Consider the following 10,499-nt stretch of genomic DNA (forward strand, 5'->3'; position numbering starts at 1 on the left):
ATAATGATGAAATGATGCCTGTCTATTGAGGGCTCTTTGTACGATGGGGCCGATTTTATGTTCTGTTCACTGCCTATATAGCCTAAACATGGAATGAGGAAATGATGGAGGAGGAAAATAGCGCGTTGTGGTCAGATTCAGCTTCTGGCTTGTTGGGAGCTTGTTAGATCCGAGCAAAAAGATGTGAAGATTGCTTCATTATGGAAATTTCCAGTCAATCCCGCAGTCAAGTCTTGCCACCAAGTTCTCCATTATGATGATGGAACTAATTAAAGGTGTCACGGAAATATTTTATATGTTTCATCTTTGGGTCGACTGAATGTTTTTTTTCTATATCCTTTAACAATGGCTCTGACCTTCACTTGCGGCTTCATTACATCCCGCCGTTTCTTCTGCTTCTCTCCAATCCCTGATGGTCCGAGGTGTGTCAAACGACCCCTGAAATAACACATTTGACGAATATAAATGATCAGCTCGGCACAAAGTCGAGTTGAAAGCTTTTGAGCTCGGTGGAGGGGTTGTGGGGGAGGGGGGTTGGGGTTGATCGCTGTGAACTCTTAGAACACTCCCAGGCATATAATTAAAAGGTAGTTTCTAATTTCTATGAGAGTAAATTAGTGCCCCAGCTTCATTGTCAAATCGTGGCTGGTGGCAAGTAGCCTGGGGAGATGGATTGAATGGATCAGAGAGGGCTGGACAGTCGCTGGATAATTTTGACAATGGGGTCCGGGGGTATCATCCATCACTCACGGGCTTACATGAAAGTTTTGACAGGTAGAGGTCATGGCAATGTGGCAGGAGCCAGCGGAGATGGATGCCTTTAATTTGGGTAATGAAGAGTTAACCATCTTGGGAAAGCAAGAGGAGCGTTAAATGGGAGAGCCAGCCGCCATTAAAAGAAAGTCTTATTTAATTCCAGCGGCCCTAATGAAAGACATCGAAACACAATCCTTGATTGACAATGAGGGCCCCGGCTGTAATTCCCCGCAGACACTTCACTTAAGTTCCCTCCCTTGTTAATCTCAAATATAATGAATTGCAAAACTAAGGTTAAACGTGGCAGCGTGAATTCATTATCGCTAATACATTAGGCCATAAGATGATTTACAGTGCGGCCTCTCTCTTATTTTCATTAGCGGCGAATAGCTTTGATTTAGCCCAGATTCCGCCGGCCCGCTCGTCCTCGCCATCAATCTCGGCCCGCCGTGGCCATTGTCGCCCTTTATATGTGACCCCGCCGACGGAGAATAGAGCGAAAGAATGAAAACGTGTAGGAGCAGACAAGCGGCGGCATGGGCGGCGGGTGGGTGTGTGTGTGGGTGGTGGGGTTCTTATTATTCAGATTTTTAGTGTGAGTACAAGACCCCTCTTTATCTCTTCCTCAGAAATTATATTCACTGGGAGCTGTCATTCAACTTCATCCTTGACCCCGGTCTTATTGTTGCAGGCTTAATGGTGGTGCGCCCCCCCCCCCGCCCCCCCCCCTGAGATAACACTTAATGCTCCTGTGTCTACCAGTAAAGGTCTGCAAAGACTATCTCGCACTAAAACACCAGGGACCCACGTCTGCAAGCCGAGCCGATCGGCATACGGGCGCTTTTGAATGCGTGCTCCCCCGTCCGTCTGCTGTTACTGCTGGGAATGAAGGCGTCTGAAATGCATGTTTTACTTCCTGCCGTTACACATCCCGTGTCGCGCTGTGCATTTAACGCGGCATGACAAGGCCAGTGTGTGTGGCTTGGGCACGTTTACACCACCGAGACACTTTACACTGCCCGGCCACTTTATTAGGTCCACCTCGCCAGGGCCAGGTACTTAATAATGTGGCCCCCGGGTGTTTGCGTATATGCTAAAGCACGCTGCTTCAAGGTCACACGGTTCGTCCAGAGACGCTATTCTGCACAGCTTGGTTGTGTCCACAGGTTATTTGACTTCCTGTCGCCTTTAAGTGCTCTCCAACCACTCTGCCCATTCTGACCCCTGACCCCTGACGTCAACAAGGCATTTTTTTTCCTTCACACCGCCGCAGCTCGCTGGATATTTTCTCTTTATTAGGACCCTCATCTGTGACGCTGTGGTTCCGTTGTGGCTACAGTCCCAGTAGACCAGCAGCTGGTGGAGGTCCTGCAGCCCGTCTGGCTCCAACGACCCTGTTCACCACTTTCACAGTCACTGGAATCCCGATGCTCACTTTGAGCTGCAGCCTCGTCGAGCTGCCGCCCTGTGATTGGCCGATCAGCTAATTGTGTTAACAAGCAATTGGACATTTTACCTAATAAAGTGGCTGGTGCAGTGCATGCAGCGCATATCAAAGACGGTAAACGCGCATATCCGCAAATATGCGCGGGGCGTTTTTTTTTTTTTTCTTCTTTTTTTCGCATCCTAATCTGCATTCCTCTTGTGCTCGAAAATGTGACAAATTGAGGCGAGTTGAGGCTGCGGCTGCCGCGGTGAGTGACAGGAAGGTTATGGACTCCTAATGACAAGGTTTAAGAGCTAGAGCTACTGCTAATTGGGGTGATGTGCCCGTCCCCCCCCCCTGCAAGACAAGTCGAGCTACCAGGGATTAGCCATGATTAGGAAAGCGGTTTCCCCTGCCGGCCGCCGCTTTACGACCTTTTCTCTCCATTTATCCACAATGGTCAGATTAGGCCAGTGATGGACAGATAAGCGTTGCATGGCGTCATGATACATCCGGGCAGTCAGCGCGCGGCGCCACGTCGGCATGAGCTTGAGAGAGTCGCACATATATAACCCATACAGCGCGTGGTAGGGGATGGCACATTATAGGCTGCAGACAGAGAGCCAATGTAATATTTATGGAGTCAGCTTGTTATATAAAAGTAGTTCAAAAATAATGCCCCGGGATATTTTTCACATTTCTTGTTAAAAGAAAAAGGCGGAGTGCACGCGCGCGGAGCGTGCATGTGTGAGTGCGTGCATGCATGCGTGCGTGCGTGTGTGTGTATGTATGTATGCATGTGTGTTGGTGGGTGCTTGTTCTACCGCTCAACACGCATTCGTTGAATGGGAAAATCACAACGTTCTGTCGGCAAAACTGCTCAGTCTGGCATTGCGTGTGCGCACACACGCACGCGCACAAGTGGCCAGCAATTGTTCCGTCCAATTAACAGGAAGCTAATTGCGTGTTGCTTCCTCTGTAGGTTTATCTGAAGCGCGATGCTGGGACCCGGCGCGTCACGTTTCCCCCTTCTTGCTCAGCTTTGACGATTAAGTTAGACCGAATTTGAAAGCGAGTGAAAGTGAAATAACACAATCAAGTTTCCCGAGGTTTCTCCACATTCGGGATTCAGGACTACTTGCCAGGCCAACATTCAGCCGTACAGGTAATTTGCAGAGGCAGGAAGTTGGAACCGAGCGGTCATTATTTTTGCTAAATGCCGCGGCGCATACAATGGACATATTTTTTTTTTAAGAGAACCACATGCCGAACGGCTGCGTTTTTCCGGCGGCGCGGACGTGGAATGATCAAAAGTGCGGGGCCTTGTTAGCCTGTTCCCGCTCCAGACGCGTCTCTCATGTATTTTCATTGGAGAAGAAAGCCGCGAGTTTTGCGGGGAACAGGATATTCCACCTTGTTAAAATGAATTGTCATGTATGCCTGACAGACGCTTATAATGAGATTAGTGTCGGCACGTTTCAAAGAGGAAATGTTGGAAATGAGAGAAGAGCTAATCCGCTCACACATTTTTATGCGGCTACATTCATTCTCTACATGGTTCCCCCGGAAACTTTTGCCTTCCCGCTTCGGTAATGAATTGTCTTACGGCTCCCGCGCTCTTTTCATCCGGAGCTCGTCCGCCGTCAGTCAGCCTTCACTCAAAAGGAGCCCTTTGTGGTGAAGGGCTGCCGCCGCGGCAAATAAGGCGGCGATGGGGAAAAAAAAAAAAAAAAAAAATGTTAAATCCATGCAAATTAATCACAATTTCAACTACTTTATACTCAACGTGGGTTCTTGGTGTTTCTGCTGCAGTGATTCAGGGTGGCTCAATAATGCCAGGAGCAGTGTCAGTGACTATTTTGACTGAAAAAGGCGAATTCAGTCATTGGGTGATGGACGCAGTGTTCCAACAACCACTGGAGCTTTATTTTGCATTTGCATTTCATTTTCAAGTTGAACACAAACAACACAGGGATTCCTGACTCAAAGTCTTACAAAATACTCTGCACTTCTTTTCTTTAGTACTTTGTGGCCTTGTGCATGAGCGTTTTTCTCCTCTGTCTCTCTGAGCTGAGCAGTGTGATGGTCCTACTTTAAAAAAAAAACAACAAGTTTGTCCAAAGAGCAAATAGGCCTTGCGCAGTGAGAGGAGGCAACGTTTAATGCATGCAAAAGTATCAACGTTAACCCTGATGTGCACAGCAATTTTTCTATTTTATTTCGCAAACACAACGTGGAACTTTGGAAAGCCAGGCGACGAGACGGCGCGGAGGGCAAAGTGTTGACGGAAGCCCCGAGCTCGGCCACACTCCGCTCGGCCTGTGACTGTGATTTGACACACTCATTATCAGACCTTCTCTTATTGATTTCTAGATAGTTGTGAACGCTCTCCCATGCACACAGCTAAGCCTTTCCATACCACCCCCCCCCCCACCCCCGAGTCTCCTCCACTGACCTTTACTGTTCAGATAGAGATGGCGCCCAGCGAGGAGGAGGGAGGATTTGCAAAAGAGGACGTTTATGAAAATCTTTCTTGAAAGCTGTCTGAGAATTCCTGAAGAGACATGAAGGAAAGGGCAGCGAGCCAGTGTATGGAGAGGACACACTGAGACTCTGATATGGATGGGATGTTTCAGAGGAGGAGAAAAAAAATAGCAGTCTATATGTGCATATGTAATGCAAAGTAAAAAGGAAGTCTCCGGACTATTGAAGTGCTGCTTCTGCTTCCTCTGTGGTGCCATTGCACTCTTTGGGCCCAACCCACAGGACATGGACATACAGGAGAAGAAAACTTTACTTTTGATTTTTTTTTTTCTCCACCATATAAATGTTGACGCTGAAATGACTTTCAAAAGTACTTTCAAAATAAAGCAACTTTTGCAAATGTAGCCAAAAACTTGTTTCTTAAATCCTTTGAATGAACTGCTCGTTGATACAAATAGCGAGTCGGCCAGTCACATGGCAGCAACTCATATGTTCAGACATGAAGACATGGTGAAGACCTTTCTGAAGTTTGAACTAAGCCGCAGAATTTGGATGAAAGGTGACGTGAGTGACGTGGTTGTTGGTGCCAGTCGGGCTGCAGGTGTGCGGTTCACAAACTGCAGCAGCAGCAGCAGCAACGACTCGGAGTACCTTCCTCCCACGCCTCTCTTGCACCGCCCTCATCTTTCTCTGTAAAGGAAGCCGACTGGTCACGGAGGCCATGAAAAATCATCGGCGATTGAAACCGCTGTCCGCTCGAGGTTGGCAAGACGGATGAGCGAGCTTCCAGTTGAATTCTGGGCGATTCAGCTGCTGCTCCGTGTTTGCACTTATCTCTTTTTAAGGATCGGAAATTATGGTGTCCAAGATAACCTCACGTGGCCCGACAGTGGGAGAAAAACCACATCCTGGCTTTGACCCGGCTGAGGTGACTCCTGATGCAAAGTTTCAGACTGTCTTTGTTGCGCTGTGGCCGACTGATCCTCTCACGTCACTGTCATTTAAGGTTGTTGTTCCTCTGAATAATGCTGTAGAGGGTGAAAGTAATATTCCTTCAGTTTCCGGCGGGGTTATTTGTCACAATTTGTGGAGTGGGAGATTGATTTTTGCCCTTCCACTACATTGATGAAACCCCTCCTGAGGCTTCCTCCTGGGGATTCATCTTGCGCTGATAACTTTGGGCTATCTTATCTGGTCACTGTTCAAACAGGAGTGAACGCCGGGGGTTTGCTGCAGGTGTTTGTCTCCGCTTGGGTCCATTTCTTCTTGTTTTTGTGTTCAAGGTTAAAGCCTGATGGATGCGGTTGATTTTTCACAATGCTGTTTTTTTTTTTTTTTTTTGGCTTGTTTTTTCCCCCTCATGTCTGAATCACTTCATTGACTCGCTTTGAAAAAAGAAAGAAAGAAAAGAAAAACGCTTTGGACAGGTGACAAGCGTGCTGTGTTTTGTGATCTTATTCCGCCGTTTAATTAACTGCACGGCGTCTGAATGAGGTTTGGCTTCAAGTTGAATGGACTGGAAGGATTTCTGCTGCCTTTTAGGAATCTGCCTTAGGAAATGAATTCATGTGGTTACTCAAGAACATAAGGAACGATGAAAATAAACGAAGGTGAGGAGGGAATCCGTGTGTGAGTCTGATGGCTTAGACAAAATTCACCCTGTTCAACAACATGGCATAAAAGTTACCCTACAGCTGCTGTGCTTTGGCTTGCTGCACACATCAGAAGGTTTTGGAGACCGTCCCTGTATGATGTCACAAAGGGTAACTGAGACCTCTCGTCCAGGCAGGTGTTTTACTCTGTTTGCACAATGTTTGTAACAAAACCAATGGACCATTGCAACAGAAGGCTGTAAAAAGAGGGTTGAAAGTGCAGTTTTCTGTTTTTTTTTTCCCTCTTTTTAGAGGAATAGAGGAACCTTTAAGAACATCAAATGTTGTGCTTCAGTTTTGGCTCCCGGGGCCGTGCATTCCCAATTTGTCATGTTGCTTTGAACTGTCAGTAATCCACTGACAGGACAGCGATCGCTATCTTGTAAAACTTAAGAGCAGGATATGAGTGAGGTTGACTAACAGGCCCCTCTGTCGCCCCTCCAAAAAAAGTAACTGGTGATGACAGATTGTTCTGCTGTTTTCCCTTTAAGACTCTTGGTTTTTGAAATAAAGCGACCAGGCTCGGAGTAAAGTGGCCATAACAGTCTGGGAGAGACACCCCTTGCCAAATCTGATGCTGGAAGAGTGCAGAGCCGAGGAAGTTTCTGAGGCTGTCAACCGTCCCACAAAGCAGAGCTGTGATAGAGTGAGAGCACCCCCCCCACTCCCACCCCCCCGCCATCCCTCAAGCACAGCGGAGGCCTCTCACCCCGTGTACACAGAGTGGTCTGCAGTCAACACTATCTTATCTCCGCTGGGGCGGGGTGAGGAGTGCTGGTGGGGGGTGGGGGGTGGGGGGGGCGATAGGGGGCAAGTCTGGGCTTGCAGTAGCCAGCCAGGCCACATGGCTTCAGCAGGAGACGTCGCTCACTTCTGAGAAACCAACTGCCCTGAAAAATTAAAAAGCAAACAAAAGCAACCCCCCCCCCCCCCCTTCCGATGATAAACAGATCCACTCTTAGGAGGGCTGATTGATTGATCGGATGTGTTGCAGCATGTTTTTGACTTCACCAGCGCCTCTTTTTTTGTTTTCCAGCTGACTATTTTAGCGGCTAGCTTGCGGTCTGTAAACAACGGCGTTTCAGTCCGGATTGTGTTAAAGTTCTAATCCTGCAAAGCCTTTGCAATGGAAACTTTTCTCTTCCTCCTTTCGCAGTACCCAACAAGTGTGTGTGTGCATGTGTGTGTGTGTGAGAGAGAGGGAGAGAGAGAGAGAGAGAGAGAGCAAGACCTGACCTGCAGCCGTACAATCCATCAGCATTAGTCCAACGCGGTCTCCAGACTAAACATGCTCTCATTACAGTGGCTGCGACCCGCCTGCGGAGCTCTTCCCCCTCGCTCAAGTTTATTAACACGGGAGCGCCGCGCACAAATCAAAAAAAGCCGCGCCGCGCCGGACTCTTACAGTAAACACCGGCTTGCCGACCGCTGCTAGCTGGTGTACAATTAACGGATTTCAAATGGCCAGAGCTCGCAGGGAGTGACACGGCAATATGATTACCGCAGAACACGGCGTGCTGTGCGAGCTGGAGCCGCTCGGCGATGATGTCATCGTCTCCCGGCAGCCGAGCTGCGGACAGAGAGCCGGGGAGGCAGGGAGGGGAGCTTGAGAGGCAGGAAACTCTTCTCCTCTCTCCCCCCCTTTTTTTTTTTTCTTACGGGATTCAAACAGCCGACCGGGCTGCACCGTCATGGCGGCCGATAAAAGCCTTTGTCCGCCCGTGTCGGGTTGCCGTGTGTGGTAATTGGCTCGATGACAAAGTGTTCAGTTACACATTTACTTACTCGGAGCAGCCAGGCCGCGACTCTGGCCCCACACTGTCCACACTCGCAGTCTTTACCAGTCCTCCCCCCAACCTCCGCCTCCGGGTAGAGGGGGGGGGCTAAAGAAGCGACACCGGGGTTGAGTCAGCGAGGTTGATCGCTGCAGAAGAGGTGGACTGCACAGAGCTTTGCACACAGAGCTTGTGATTTTTTTTTTTTTTTTTTGCAAATGAGCCTCAAGACTGGCCAGGGTCAGGATGTTTGAGAACGTTATTGTCTGTTTTTCAGTAAGAAAAAAACTGAAATTTGTCTTTGACACGGCTTTGAAAATTAAACAAAAATAGAAATACACTCAAACACATTCACACAGATAAGAGTGCAGATTATTTTTTGCTCTTCAGAACAGTTATTGCTGAGGGGATGCATGATTTTAACTTTACTTTTGACTTTAAGCAGGGTAATCTGTTATTCCTGGACTGTTTGCTCTGGCAGGTTTGAACTTGCGATGTGCGTTTAAGTTCAAGAACAATAATTTGAATCAAATTACAAATAATGGTTCGTGATGCTGCTACCTTGCGGACTGATGAAGGAGATCGCCACTGAACAACTATGTGGCACAGTTTGAAAACTGCAAACTTGGACAAAGTTGCAGATTAATTAGGCAGCGGGCAGTTGTTGTTTTCTGACACGCATTACTGCAAGCACTTGGCTGTTTTGTGCATGGTTTTGGGACTTGATTAAAGTCTCTTGATGTTTTCTTTTTTTGTTTTTTTTTTCGTGAGAAACAGATGCTCTTATCTCCAGTGTAAACAGCCGACGTTTCCGCCGTCTGCAGGTTTCTGTTCACAAGTGCCTCAGATTTTAGCACGGTGTCTCGAATGGACTGAACAAACAGCGGCGATTGTGCGAGTCCAAGTATAGAAGCGCCGGCGCCCGAACATTCCGCGCGTCGTGCTCTCGCGTCAGCTGTTTACATTCACAACAAGACCCTCCAGTCTCGAGTATCCGCTAAGCATCGGACCTTGAGAGACAGAGGCCACATCAAGGAGGTCATAAACAACCCGACACCCCCGGAGAAACATTTGCATTGAGACGGCGACGTTGAGGAACAACAAGGCATAAAACGGCCTCGGAATCGCCAAACACTTGAGCAGGCCAAACAAGAGCCTTCAGAAAAGAAAAAAAGAAAAAGAAAAAAAGAAGGGCCCGCGAGATCCTCCTCATTGTCTGCGTACTCGGCCTTATCAGGAGGGTGAGAGGGGGCGGCGGCGGCGGCGGCGGCGTGATCCTTGAGGAATGAGAGCGCACGGCGACGGCCGGGCCAGCGAAACGAATCCCGGGGCCAGCTGACGCAGCTCGTTGTTGGATCATCTCGCAAGCGAAAACAAGGGAGGCGGGTTTGCAGTTACCTGGACGCGGGCCGGCAAACTATAAATATTCAGACCAAGGATAAAAAATAAAAAAAAATGTATATGTGTATAGTTATTTGGTTTCAGCCCCGGCAGCTGCAGAAAAGACTCGGCCGCATGTACGTCTGACCCTGACGGGTGCAAACTGCCTGAACTTGTTTTGCAAATTGAATTTGACCGAAAAAAAAAAAAGAAAAATTGAAAAAGAAGAAGAAGAAGAAGAAGAAGCCGGTGTCTGTGAAGTGAAAAGTTAATTTGGGCTTCCGTGTGCTACCAAAACAGCCCCTCCTCCCCCCCCCACAGCCCCGACAGCCCCTTCCACCCTCTCCCCCTCCCCCTCCTCCCCCCGTTCCCCATTGTGAAGCCATCAGATAGCGGCTACCAGAAGTCCACACCTGTCTTAGGGCTATGCAGAGGAGATGGATCCATGCATTTTGAGCATCAGATAGCCTCTAGCCGGGGTTAGTATTGATCTAACGCTCCACTGGCCCTTTGTGAGGGCGGCAGCTGCTTTGGCGAGAGGGGGGGGGGGGCTTTTAGATAAGCAATGCAAAGGGAATTGTTTTCTCTCTCTTTCTCTCTATCTCTCCTGTTCTCTTCTCCTTCCTGAAACTCTGTCTTCCTTCGCTGTTTGTTGCACTGCAACCTGCGATCACTTAATTCAACACTCCATCGCTCGCCGGAATAAAATGTCCTCTCCCTCGACGCTTTGCAAAGGTGGCAAATAAACATTAAAACATCTGCCTGGTGGGGGGGTCGTGTGTGTGTGTGTGTGTGTGTGTGTGGGGGGGCATATCAGGGGTGCGGCATTAGAAGTGGCACGCTGATAATGCAGCTCTCTGGATTTCCACCGTTTAATCATATGTAATCTCTGGAGTGAGAATGAAATGAAAAACACAACATGTCTCCCTCTCCCTCCCTCTCTCTCTCTCTCTCTCTCCCTCTCTCTCTCCCTCCCTCTCTCTCTCCCTCTCCCTCCCTCTCTCTCTCTCTCTCTCCCTCCCTCTC

Source organism: Nelusetta ayraudi, unplaced genomic scaffold (genome assembly GCF_046127955.1).
Source record: "Nelusetta ayraudi isolate G7.1 ecotype Tasmania unplaced genomic scaffold, CSIRO-AGI_Nayr_v1 ptg000007l, whole genome shotgun sequence".
In the NCBI taxonomy this organism is placed as follows: domain Eukaryota; kingdom Metazoa; phylum Chordata; class Actinopteri; order Tetraodontiformes; family Monacanthidae; genus Nelusetta; species Nelusetta ayraudi.